This window comes from Impatiens glandulifera, unplaced genomic scaffold (assembly GCF_907164915.1).
Source record: "Impatiens glandulifera unplaced genomic scaffold, dImpGla2.1, whole genome shotgun sequence".
NCBI lineage: Eukaryota > Viridiplantae > Streptophyta > Magnoliopsida > Ericales > Balsaminaceae > Impatiens > Impatiens glandulifera.
The window spans coordinates 281,411-295,778 of record NW_025919720.1 but is presented as its reverse complement, the minus strand read 5'-3'; the positions used below and the strand labels follow the sequence as shown (position 1 = coordinate 295,778).

Sequence of the window (14,368 nt, the reverse complement as noted above, 5' to 3'; positions counted from 1 at the left end):
AATAAAACTTTAAAATAAATTAACTAAACTTTAAAATATTAATAAAAGTAATAATTTAAAAAACCTTAAAATAAAATAAATTTTATAAATTTTATAATATTTATAGTATTTTACACATTTATGTAATATATGTATTATTTTAATATTTATATAATATAATATATTTTATTTTAATATATAATATTTAAATTTTATGTACTGTATTTTATTTATTTTATTTAGTGTATAATATTTTATTTTAGTTTATAATATTTATTTGAATTATTTAATTTATAATGTTTAATATTAATTATATATATTATATTTATAAAATTAAGTAAAAACAAAATATGTGTATTATTTTAATATTTATGTAATATATGCGTTATTTTAATATATAATATTAAAAGTTTATGTAATTTATTTTATGTTAGTGTATAATATGTATTTAAATTATTTAATTTATAATATTTAATTTTAATTATATGTATAAATTATATTTATATATATATATATATTATTTTAATATTAATGTAATATATTTTATTTAATATATATATTAAATTTTAATTATATATATATTTATAAAATAGAGTAATATATGGATTAATATGGAAAAATGTTTAATTAAAAGGATAATTAATAGTTTAGAGAGAAAGACGTAATTTGAAAAATTGAATGAAAGTGTAAGTAGTTTGAGAAAAATTGTTTAAAAGTTGGGTAGAATAGTTCTCCACTTACCCTGCTGCCACCACCAGGTCACACTAACACCCGTCTCTGCCTTCTTACCTAAACCATCTCCTATAAAACCCTCAATCCATCCTCTCTCCATCTATAACCATTACTCCTTTCTTACCGCTCATTGTCTGAAAAAAAAAAAACCTTTCTTTTTCCTTCAATGGCGGCTACAACCAGTCTCCTTTCTTCCAAATCCTTGATTCAATCTCATTACATCTCCCCATCTTCTCTAGAATCAAAACAATCTTCTCTGATCGCCGCACCCATCAGATCCATTCAACCCATTTCCGCCGTTCATTCTCCACACCCTTCTAAAAATCCCATCATTTCCGAGAAACCGACTAAACCCACATCACGACCGCGACATCGGCTGTTTCATCCACTACGGTTCCGGCGCCGACTAAAACAGATGCCGTTACTGGAAAGTGGATCGTCGATAATTGGAGGAGTAAGAATGCTTTGCAGCAGCCGGAATACCCGAATCTGGAGGAACTTGAATCGATTCTCAATACAATCGAGGCTTTCCCGCCTATTGTATTCGCTGGAGAGGCTAGGAATTTGGAGGAGAAGTTAGCGGATGCGGCTATGGGTAATGCTTTCCTTCTTCAAGGTGGGGATTGTGCTGAAAGCTTCAAAGAATTTGATGCGAACAACATCCGTGATACTTTCAGAATTCTATTGCAGATGGGTGCTATGCTGACTTTCGGCGGTCAAATGCCGGTTATTAAGGTATGTAATCAATCCTTGATTCAATCGTTTACATTGATTTTTGAAATCTTTGGAGCGACTGCATTCATCTCTGTTCTAATTAGGTCGGTCGGGTGGCTGGTCAATTCGCAAAACCAAGATCGGATGCTTTCGAGGAGAAAGATGGTGTCAAGCTGCCGAGTTACAGAGGGGATAACATCAATGGCGATACATTCGATGAGAAATCGAGAATTCCCGACCCACAGAGGATGATCAGAGCTTATTGCCAATCTGCGGCTACTCTCAATCTCTAGAGGGCTTTTGCAACTGGAGGTTATGCAGCTATGCAACGTGTTACACAATGGAATTTGGATTTCACAGAGCACAGTGAACAGGGTGACAGGTCAGAATCTTAATCCTCTGTTTTAGGTTTTTTCTTTTTGAAAACATGAGAATTCGATTGGAAATAAACCGAATTAGTGTAGTCTGTTTTAGGTTATCATGAACAAGGACTGTCGAAATTCATCTCATTTGTTTGTATGTTAATTGAGTAAATCAGGTATCGCAAATTGGCTAATCGGGTTGATGAAGCTTTAGGATTCATGGCTGCAGCCGGTTTGACAATGGATCATCCAGTTATGAGAACAACTGATTTCTGGACATCCCATGAATGTTTACTGCTTCCTTATGAACAGGCATTGACTAGGCTTGATTCGACTTCTGGCCTATACTATGATTGCTCTGCTCATTTCATATGGGTGGGTGAAAGAACTCGTCAATTGGATGGAGCCCATGTTGAGTTCTTGAGAGGAGTTGCTAATCCTCTTGGAATTATGGTAAAATCTAATTGATTCTTTGTTGATGTTTGTCTTTGGTTTAGGATTTGATCAGTTCATTTTGATGCGTATTAACAGGTGAGTGACAAGATCAATCCTACTGATCTAGTGAAACTTATTGAGATATTGAACCCTGGAAATAAAGCGGGTAGAATTACAGTTATGGCGAGAATGGTTGCTGAAAATATGAGGATGAAGCTTCCTCATCTTATTCGGGCAGTTAGAAGGGCAAGTCTAATCGTGACATGGGTCAGCGATCCGATGCATGGTAACACCATCCGATGCATGGTAACACCATTAAGGCTCCTTGTGGTCTCAAAACTTGCCCATTCGATTCAATTCGGGTAAGAAAGAAACACATTCCAATCTTGATTAGTTTATAATACTAGAGTTTAATGTGGTTGGTGAGGATTGAATAATAATTGAAATTATTGTGGGTTTGGTAGGGACTTGACTTAGCCAAAATGAAACTAACTGATATTAAGTCATTGACTCTCATAGGAAGACCATAAAATCTCATTATCATCATTTTCTTGTTAGTTGATGTGGGTCCTATAACATATATATTACCTTTGAAAATACTATTTCATCCATTTTTATTTTATCTTTTCATCTTGATGTGGATTTAGATGAAATTTTGTTTGGAAACCATATATTTCCATCATGATTTTCTTGGTGGTTGATGTTGGTCCTATTACCTATAACATATATATATACCTTTGAAAGTACTATTTGGTTGTATTCTTTATTGGGGCGTGAATTTATATGAAATTTTGTTTGGAAATCATAAATTTCCATTACTATTTGTTGGTGGTTGATGTGGGTCATATAACATATATTTGAAAATATTATTTCATCAATTTTATTTATATGGGTGTTGATTTAGATGAGATTTTGATTGTTGATCGATATTTTCCTTGAGTGGTTGTTGTGGGTCTCTATATCCAATATGTTTTTATTTGAAAATACTATTTCATTTGTTTGCAAACCATATAGTCACCATTTTCTTGGTGGTTGATATGGATCCTATAATATATATTTTGTAATGATAGAAGCTAGCACGGATCTCATAGCTATGTTCCTAAATTTAAGAAGTTCTTAGTGAAAATCAAATATGAGAATACTATTTTATCATTTTTTATATTTGGATGTGCATTAAAATGAGTTTTGTTTGGGAACAAATGAAATTCCATTTATCATTTTATTGGGTTTCATCATTTTATTCTTATTTGGACATGGATTCAGATGAAATTTTGTTGGAAAACATAAATACATACTTTCTTTCATCATTTTGTTTTTTTATATGATTGTGAATTCAGATGAATTTATAGTTAGTATTGTTGTCCATTTGAACTTTCTTGTGGATAAATGTTGTCTTCAGTTGGGTTTATTCTTTTCGTGGCAGGCTGAAGTGAAAGCTTTCTTCGACGTGCATAATCAAGAAGGCAGCCACCCTGGAGGAGTATATCTCGAGATGACTGGCCAGAATGTGACTGAGTGCATCGGAGGGTCAAGAACAGTTACTTTCAACGATCTTAGCTCCCGTTACCACACACTGCGATCCAAGATTGAACGCTTCTCAATCCTTGGAGCTTGCCTTCATCATCGCTGAGCGGCTTGGAAAGAGGCGGCTGGCTTTCAAGAACCAACCAGCTAATTAAGGTGTTGAGTGGCTCCGAGCTCTCGCCTTTTAGAAACGAGTCTAATCGTTTATCTCTTCTTTTTTCTCATGGTTTAAATTACAAAGGCTGATAATATCGTTTGTATGGTTTTGAAACATGTTAAATTGAATTGGTCTTATATTTCAATTTTTGTGTTTGTTTTGAAACATAGATTTGAGTAAAAATTGAATTGGTCTTATATTTCAATTTTAATAACATAATAACATAAATCGTTTGATTCACAGACTGAGACTATTGTCTTAATTCTGATCTTAAGTTTAAAGGCATGAATATTCCTTAAGATATATATTTTTTTAAAACGAATTAGTGTTATTTCAATAAAAATCCTAAAAGAGGGAAAATGAGTTTCAAGAAACAAAGCTAGGCAAAACTCTAGCTTTGTTGAAAAAATCAAATGAGTTTCAAACAACTGAATTACATAACAACAAACAATTGAATTACAAACATGTCATCAAATAAGAAATATTTGAACCTTCCTTTCCTTGTAATGATTTTATAGGGATATTCCATCTTTGACTAAGCTTCCAACTATCTTTATTAATCGGAATTCTCCTCCATGTATGTATGACAGCGTTGACATCAGAAACAATATCATCCCAAACTTTTCCTTCTGTTCTCTTATTCGTGCTATGAATTCTTGTATTTATTTCTCTTCGGTATTGTAGATCAGGTTCCAAAGAAGCATTTGAAAACATTCGCGTAAAAGCTATCTCCCTTAACTTTTTTCTTACAAGCTATATGATTTCGTTCCATGTACATGGAAATTTAGTGATATTCATGTTCTAAGCAAAATTGATCCACAACATGGATACAAATGCGCACTCCCCAAACAAGTGATTAACGTTTTCCTTTTTTCTGTGCAGATTGGGCAATTGACATCTGTAATATTCATATACTTCTTAATTACGTCTCTTGTCGCCAATCTTTTCCAGAATGTCATCCAAAGAATGAATTGGTTTCGATGTATAACCTTTGAAGACCATACTACTTTGTGCCAATCGACCACCACCTCCTTTGTTCTAATGATATCCCAGGCTTTTTCTTCCACGAACTTTCCATTCATAACAGTATCCTAGCTCTTTGTATCAATGTTTCTATTGAATTGTATATTATTGATCAGATTCAGAATTCTGACTCCTTCTGGAATACTCCTAAGAATAGAGCTGAATTTTCCTATTTGAATATCTCTAATTGAGTACCAGAGACATTTTCTTCTGATTCTAACTCTAATAGATTGAAATTCCTCCCAAAAAATTATGAGATTATTCTCTAACCATGGATCGTGCCAGAATAATATTCCATTTCCATTCCCGATTCTGAACTTGATCATCTGATATGTCTCTCCTCTAGTTCTTAGAATTTTCTTCAAGGACCATGCCATTTTATTTTTGATTTGGCATGTCCATATTCTATCTTCTCTTTTCATGAATCTCGTATAAACTCATTTGACCCAGAATGAATCTGCCTTCATCTCAAGGTCCCATACATATATGATTTTGAGCGCTCGATTCCATATAACATAAATTTTAATTCCAGGCCCTCCTTCCTTTGGGTACATACAGTTTCCCATTTGACCTTTTTCCTCCTCTTCCTTGAGTACCCCAGATGAAGTCTCTCATCAGCTTATCCAATTCAGCCATAACTTTTTTAGGAATGACTATTTATTGTACCTAGTAGTTAATGTGTCACACCCTAAAATGCATATTTGACTGAATGCCTTCGGTCCTGGCCAAGACCAAACACCCTTGTGATTGGAAATTAGGACCGAGGCAAATATGAGACTTAGGACTGATGATTTATGTGTTAAGACCGATGATTTATGTGTTTGGGCCGAGGAAATATGTGTTAGAGCCGAGAAATATATGTCAGGGCCGGAAAATATGGGTCAGGACCGAGAAATATGTGTTAGGACAAAGTATATATGTGTTAGGACCGAGAATATATGTGTTAGGATCGATATATATGTGTTATGACCGTGAATATATGTGTTAGGACCGAGAAAACCGAGGGAAATTTATGTCATGACCGAGAGATATATTTGACTGGAAGCGTTCCTTCTTTTATCCCCGTGATATTAAATATATTCTGCTTCAAATTTTCTTTCACTCCTCCTCCATATAAAGCATGACTTTTGTCTTCATTAATGAATAATCCTGTAATACTAGAAAACATTGTCAGTGCTTCCTTAAATGTACTAACATATTTAACATCTACATGAGCCACTAAGAACAGATCATCAGCGAAACAAACATGTGTTATTGTTTGTTCCTTGCAGTAGGGGTGAAATTTGAATTTATGGTTCCTTAAGATCATTTTAAAGATACAATCCAGGATATCCATAATAAGAACGAAGAGGTAAGGTGAGAGAGGATATCCTTGCCTTACTCCCCTTTCACCCTTAAAGAAGTCACTATGTATGACATTCACGCTAATAATGAAGTGAGGGGTTGAAACACACTGCATTAACCACTCGATAAAAATGTTAGGGAAATCGACAACATAAAGAAATTCTTGAATAGATTCTCATCTTATCGAGTCAAAAGCTTTTTGAATATCAATTTTGAAAGTCATTCTCGGAGATATAACTTTCTTCCCATAACTATTCAATAAACTTTACATAAGAAGTATGTTATGGGAGATAGAGCGATTCGAAATAAAAACTGATTGCCCTAAACTAATTAATTTTGAAATAACAGTTTTAAATCTTTGCGAAAGGATTTTAGAGATGATTTTATAGATTACATTACAGCATGAAATATGACGAAAGTCTTGAATTTTTTTCCGAAAGTGAGATTTTGGGAATCAGATTCAATACTGTAACGTTCCATTTCTTAAGCATTTTTTGTTTTGAAAGAATTCCAGCACCCCTTCACTTACATCTTTCCCAACTATATCTCAGTTTTCCTTGAAGAAATTCGCATTGTATCCATCAGGCCTTGGACTTTTACCTCCTTTCATCGTAAACAAAACATTCTTGATCTCTTCTTAACTAACCTTTGCTACCAGCTTATCAGCATCCTCATTGTCGATTCTTCTTAGAACAATCTATTGCAATACCCCAAGTCTGGCATCGAGTCCTTTGTTATTTAGTTTTGTTCCAATCAGACCCTTATAATAACTGATAGCTTCCTTTTGAACGGTTTCTTGTCCCTGAAGAATTTCCCCATTACAATCTTTCAATCTAAGGACTTGGTTTCTGAAGTTTCGAGCCGTGCATTTCCTGTGAAGTTTCGAGCCATGCATTTCAATCTATATTTCCATTAAGATTACACAAGATTGTGAAGGGTTAATCTAATGTTTTGAAAAATTACCCATCACATAAATTAATTTATAGATTTAGAGAATCCAGACAAGCTCACATAGCCTTTCTAAGTGTTTGATTCATTGTTGTCATTTCTCTTTTGGCTCATTTTATTTTAGACATTCTCCTAAGGTTATAATTAGTTTAAGTGACTAAGAATTTTACCTAAATGAAATGTTGAGTTATGGAGCCTACACTTATAATAAACTCTACATTGTTAATTAGAGTTTATTGGTTTTCTTTTTAGTTTTGGGCTTGGACCTGACCAAAGTTATTTAAGTTTATTACCTTAATGTTTACCCTATAAATATGTGATTATTAAGGGTTTACATTTTTAAGACAGAATTCTAGAGAGATAAAGTGTAAGGCAAAAACTCTGTATTCCTTCTTCTTCATAGTAAATCTGGTGGTGGCTGAAGTGGATGTAGCTCAATTTGAGTGAACCACTATAAATCTGTGTGTTCTTATGTTCTTCTTTCTTGTGTTTTTACAGATTGTTTTCAAGCAGGTCGGATTTGGGAGATACAAATTCTAACAACTGGTATTAGAGCAGCTAGGCTAGATCTGAGCATTGGAAATGATGGCAAGTGAGAACAGTATAAGACATGGGATTGGAAGATTTGATGGGACAGATTATGCCTTCTGGAGAATGCAGATTAAAGATTATCTCTATGGAAAGAAGCTTCATGTTCCTTTGAGTGAGAAACCAGAGAAGATGGATGAAGCTAAATGGAAACTCCTTGATAGACAGGTTTTGGGAGTTGTCCGATTGACGCTAGCCAAGACGGTTGCTCATAATATAGCAAAGGAGAAGACCATCATGGGTCTGATGAAAGCTCTTTCTGATATGTATGAGAAACCATCTGCTAACAATAAGGTACACTTAATGAAAAGACTCTTTTACTTAAGAATGGTTGATGGTACTTTTGTCATTACTCATTTGAATGAATTCAATACTATTGTGAATCAATTGCTATCTGTTGAGATTGATTTTGGGGATGAAGTTAGTGCCCTAATTTTGTTAGCATCTCTACCAAATAGTTGGGAACCTATGAGGGCAACAATTAGTAATTCAGTTGGAAATGCTAAATTGAAATTTGTTGAAGTTAGAGATCGTATTCTTGCTGAAGAGGTTCGTAAAATTGATTCTGGTGAAACATTCAAAGGTTCTGCTCTGAATGTGGAAAACAGGGGTAGAGGTAATGATAGAAATTTCAACCGAGGTAAGAGCAGATCTATGTCAAGGAGCAGGAGGAGTCAGTCCAAGTCTGGGCGGACATTTGAGTGCTGGAATTGTGGTAAACAAGGTCATTTAAAAAGGAACTGCAAAGCACCGAAGAAAAATGGTGATGATAAAAATGATGCAGCCAATGTTGTTTCAAAATCTGTCACTGATGCGTTACTTCTGTCTGTTGATAGCCCAATAGATTCATGAGTTTTAGACTCAAGAGCGTCTTTCCACACCACTGCTCACAAAGAATTAATGGAGAATTATGTGGCTGGAAAATGTGGGAAAATTTATCTCGCAGATGGTGAGCCACTAGATATTGTTGGAATGGGGGACATCAAATTGAAGATGACAAATGGTTCTGTTTGGAAGATTAATAAGGTGAGACACATTCCAGGTTTAATGCGCAATCTGATCTCTGTTACACAACTTGATGAAGAAGGTCACAATTTCAGTTGTGGAAATGGTGCATGGAAGGTGACTAAAGGAGCAATTGTTGTTGTTCGAGGTCACAAAACTGGAATGTTATACACGACTTCAACTTGCAGAGAATCAATTGCTGCTATAGTTGATGACTCGAAGAACAGTGAGCTGTAGCATTGCAGGTTGGGCCATAAGAGCGAAAAAGGGATGAAATTTTTTTTGAAGAATGGACAGATTCTATAACCGAAGTCTGTTGAACATCAGTTATGTGAAAATTGCATTCTTGGAAAACAGAAACGGGTGAGTTTCTTAAAGGTTGGGAAGGAGCTCAAGAAAGAAAAACTAGAGTTGGTACACAGTGATGTGTGGGGACCTGCACCTATTTCTTCTATTGGCGGATCATACTACTATGTGACTTTTATAGATGATTCAACAAGAAAAGTATGAGTTTACTTTATAAAGCACAAGTCTGAAGTATTTGTTATTTTCAAGAAGTGAAAGACTTTGGTTGAAAATGAAACAAATCAGAAAGTTAAGTGCTTGAGATCCGACAATGGAGTTGAATATATCAATTCAGATTTCAAAGATTTTTGTGCTGTGAATGAGATTAGTATGGTGAAGACTGTTCCCCGAATGCCTCAAGAGAATGGAGTAGCTGAACGAATGAATCGAACATTGAACGAGCGTGCTAGAAGCATGAGATTGCATGCAGGGCTGCCTAAAACCTTATGGGAAGAAGCTATAAATACTGCTGCCTATTTGATAAACAGGGGACCCTCTGTTCCTCTTGAATTCAGAATTCCTGAAGAAGCCTGGAGCAATAAAAAGGTAAATCTTTCTTATTTGAAAGTATTTGGTTGTTTATCATATGTTCATATTAATGAATGTGATAGGAGCAAGCGCTATCCAAAGTCTAATAAATGTTTTTTCATTGGTTATGGTGATATCGAGTTTGGTTATCGTTTCTGGGATAATCAAAATCAGAAGATCATTCGTAGCAGAAATGTTATCTTCAATGAATAGGTTCTCTACAAAGATTGTGTTGGGAAGACATCAGATGGTGATTCCAAGTTGAAAGAAACTAGTATAGTCGATTTGAGAGATTTTTCCAACTGAATATATACCGACTGTCGAAGAAGAAGAATGTGTTGTTGAAAATGAAATCGTTGAGAACGTGGCTTTAGAGGTAAATCAGCAAACACCGGTTATACAGTTGAGAAGATCGTCAAGAAATCGAAAACCAGTTGAGAGGTGGTCTCCATCTCTGAACTATATCTTGTTGACAGATAGAGGTGAACCTGAATGCTATGAGGAAGCAATACAATCTGATGAATCGGTTAAGTGGGAGTCTGCGATGAAAGATGAGATGGACTCTTTGATGGTAAATCAGACTTAGGAACTCACTGAGCTACAAAAGGGAAAGAAAGCACTTCACAACAAATGGATCTTCGGGATTAAAGAAGAACATGATAAAACCATGAGGTACAAGGCAAGGTTGGTTGTGAAAGGATTTCAACAGAAAGAAGGTATTGACTACAATGAAATCTTCTCTCCAGTAGTTAAATTGATGACAATCAGAATTATTTTGAGTTTGGTTGTGAAAGAAGATCTTCATCTTCAACAAATGAATGTCAAAACTTCTTTTCTTCATGGTGATTTAGATGAAGAGATTTATATGCGACAACCAGAAGGATTTGAAATCAAAGGAAAAGATGAGCTTGTGTGTAAGCTTTAGAAGAGTTTGTATGGTTTGAAACAGGCTCCAAGGCAATGGTACAAGAAGTTCGATAGCTTCATGAAAAGTAACAATTTTCTAAGGTGTGAAGCTGATCATTGCTGCTATATCAAGAGATTTGATAAATCGTACATTATTCTGCTCCTCTACGTTGATGAAATGTTGATTGCTGGAGCAAGCTTGTATGAGATTAACAAACTCAAGAAAGAGTTGTCTGAAAAGTTTGCAATGAAGGATTTGGGTGTTGCTAAACAAATCCCTGGGATGAGAATTTTCCGAGATGAAGAAGTTCTCAAGCTTTCACAAGAAGAATATGTGAATAAAGTTCTTAGCAGGTTCAACTTATATGATGCAAAACCAATTACTACCCCCTTAGCTAGTCACTTTAGACTATCTAAAGATCAGTTGCCTTCAACAGAGGAGGAGAAAAATTACATGGCCACTGTTCCGTATGCCTCTGCCATTGGTTGTATTATGTATGCGATGGTTTGCACAAGACCAGACATAGCACATGCAGTGAGAGTTGTTAGCAGATTAATGAGAAACCCGGGTAGACAACATTGGGAAGCAGTAAAGTGGATACTACGATACTTAAGAGGAAGTACGGGTCTCGCTTTGTGTTTTCGAAAGTTTAATATGGGTTTGGAAGGATATGTTGATGCTGACAATGGTGGTGATGTTGATAGTAGGAAGAGCACAACAGGATACATTTATACTCTGGGAGGTACTGCAATAAGTTGGGTTTCAAAATTACAGAAGATTGTTGCTCTTTCTAGTTGTGAGGTAGAGTATGTTGCTGTGACAGAAGCTGCTAAGGAAATGATGTGGTTATAACCCTTTTTACGAGAATTGGGTCAAGACTACGAGGGAAGTGTGTTGCGATGCGACAGTCAGAGTGTCATTCATTTGGCAAAGAATCCTGTTTATCATGGCAGGACGAAGCATATTCATGTTCGTTATCATTTCATCCGGTCAGCTTTAGAAGATGGAGTATTAGCTCTTGAGAAGATTCCCGAGAGTGAGAATCCAGCTGATATGTTGACGAAAGTTGTGACAAATGAGAAACTGAAGTTGTGTGAAACTTCAGTTGGTCTTCTTCGTTAAGACACTGAATGGAAAGCCACTACCGATCGAGAGATGATGAAGTTAGTCTCCAAGTGGGAGATTGTTGAGTTATGGAGCCTACACTTATAATAAACTCTACATTGTTAATTAGAGTTTATTGGGTTTTCTTTTTCGTTTTGGGATTGGGCCTGACCAAAGTTATTTAGGTTTATTACCTGAATGTTTGCCCTATAAATATGTGATTATTAAGGGTTTACATTTTTAAGACAGAATTCTAGAGAGATAAAGTGTGAGGCAAAAACTCTGTATTCCTTCTTCTTCTTCATAGTAAATCTGGTGGTAGCTGAAGTGAATGTAGCTCAATTTGAGTGAACCACTATAAATCTGTGTGTTCTTATGTTCTTCTTTCTTGTGTTTTTACAGATTGTATTCAAGCAGATCGGATTTGGGAGATACAAATTCTAACATGAAAGTCATTGAAAAATGTCCTTCGATTATCGATATATAAGTTAAAAGTTCGAGTTAGTCAGACGGTAGACAAGTTCTGTGCCTGATTAAGTGTGTTTGTTTGCTATGTGCTTAACCCGCGGGGATTAGTCGCACTCCATAGGAGAAGCGCAGCCCAACGTTCTAAAAAAATAAAAACAAGCCAAAGGTTTTGATCAGTTTATCAAGGTTTTGATTATAAATCCAACAATTCTAACACATTGTTTTGTTGGGTTGTGACATAAGTTATAAACACGCCGTATAAAAAATCGAAATCAATAGAGTTATATACCCAAGGACTATCTTTCTCTCGAAATATAATTCAATATCCGATTATTACGTTTCTTTTGCTGCTAAAAGAAGACATACAAGGACTCGAGAAATGATCAACAATACATTTAGAGGGTGTGAACAATAAACGACCAACCAAAAACTGAGAGTATAATACTGATTATAAAAATTAAAAACGAAAAATTTGACCTAACTAAACAGGATGTCGATTCAAAAAAACATATGAAAAGTCGTCGGAGGAACTAATAAGAAATGACCTTTCAACTTATTTAGAGTTTTCTTTAGAGAGAAATAAACAATATGAAGTTATTCTTTTTAAGCATTAAATACTTACGTCTTACTAGCATGAATCCCGTACATTTACACTATAAATATTTTAAATAAAATTAATATTATTCAAATCTAATTAATTTTAAATTGGTTTTTGTTTGTAAGAAATAAGTTTAATCATAAAATTAATGTTAACATATATTTTATTCCTTCGGCACCCCACTTAACCCATCAATTGACCCTCATTTTGTAACTCACACTTTTTCATATGCCTCTTTATCCCCTCGACAAACCACCCACCAATCTTAGTCGACCTCAATTGATGACACATCTCTTATCTCTCGTCAAAACTCAACCACTACCCCCAATTGACCCTCATCTTGTGACTCACACTTTTTCATATACCTGTTTATCCCCTCGGCAAATCACTCACTGACCTTAATCTTGTGACTCAAACTTTTTCATATGCCTCTTTATCCTTCGAAAAACCACTCACCAATCTTAGTTGACCTCTCACTTCAACAAATCAACAACCAATCCAAATTGATCACAGACCTCTTATCCAACGTCAAACCAATCACTAACCACCACCCGACCTTCATCTCGTGACCTCACACTTTCAAATGCTCGTCAAACCAACCACTAATTTCGACCTCACACTCGATAAACCACCCACCACCGACCTTCATCTCATGACCTCACACATTCAAATACTCGTTATCCTAACCACTAATTCTGACTTCACACTCGACAAACCACCTACCACCCGACCTCCATCTCGTGACCTCACACTTTCAAATTCTAAGGGTGTATAAACCCATCGATCCTAGGCTAAGGGATCCTCGGTCCTAGGTTAGGTTCATCCATAAAACACCACAAAAAAAAAATCAAACATGTTTTTGTAATTTGAAATATGAACTAGAGGGTGATTGGATCCTGACTAAATATTATAGAACACTCTTTTATCCTTAAGGAAGCTTTTGGGATATTTAGATATAAGATTTAAGGCTTGAAATGGATTTTTGAAAAATTCAAAAGCTTTGAGCTTCATTGGCAGATTTATGACAAATCACAATTTGAGAGGGGATGTTGGATTCTTGCCTTTGGATCAACTCAAGGGAGCTATTTATAGCTTCCCAAAGTCGGTTGTGAGCTCCAAGTGGGTTGAATTAGCCAAAAGTCATTAATGGCATTTTGGCTGTTCTTCGAGCCATTTGAAGATATAGTGATGAATCATCCTTATTTTTGTAAGGGAAATGATCACCATCGTTGGGTGATAATTCTAGGTTTTGAATCAGTTAAAACCATTGACTATCGAGGGAGTTCCGGAAAGATAAAATCAAAGACTAGTCTTTGATCTTATTTTCTCTGGCGTCGCGTTGGAGGTGAAGGTGGTGATCAAAATGACGTCATTTTAAGGTCTTTTAAGCATTTCGTTGGTGTTCCTTTGGGGCTTTGCGTTCTGTCAGCATTTTCGGCTAACGGGGATAACATCCTATTAGTTGATCCAGTGTGATGTACACGCGTTTCTCCTCGTCTACAACGGGCTACGCGATTGCTTCCTGGTCATTGGATGAAAATTCAGCGCTCATCCGATGAATGTAGTTTTTGTTGCAATCGATTTTCGCGGTTTTGGCCACACATGAT

At 35.4% G+C, this 14,368-nt stretch overlaps 1 pseudogene; it reads left to right on the top strand.

Annotated features, from left to right (window-relative positions):
- Window positions 1-835: 835 nt before the first annotated feature.
- LOC124918395 lies at window positions 836-4,050 on the top strand (annotated as a pseudogene).
- Window positions 4,051-14,368: the final 10,318 nt, after the last annotated feature.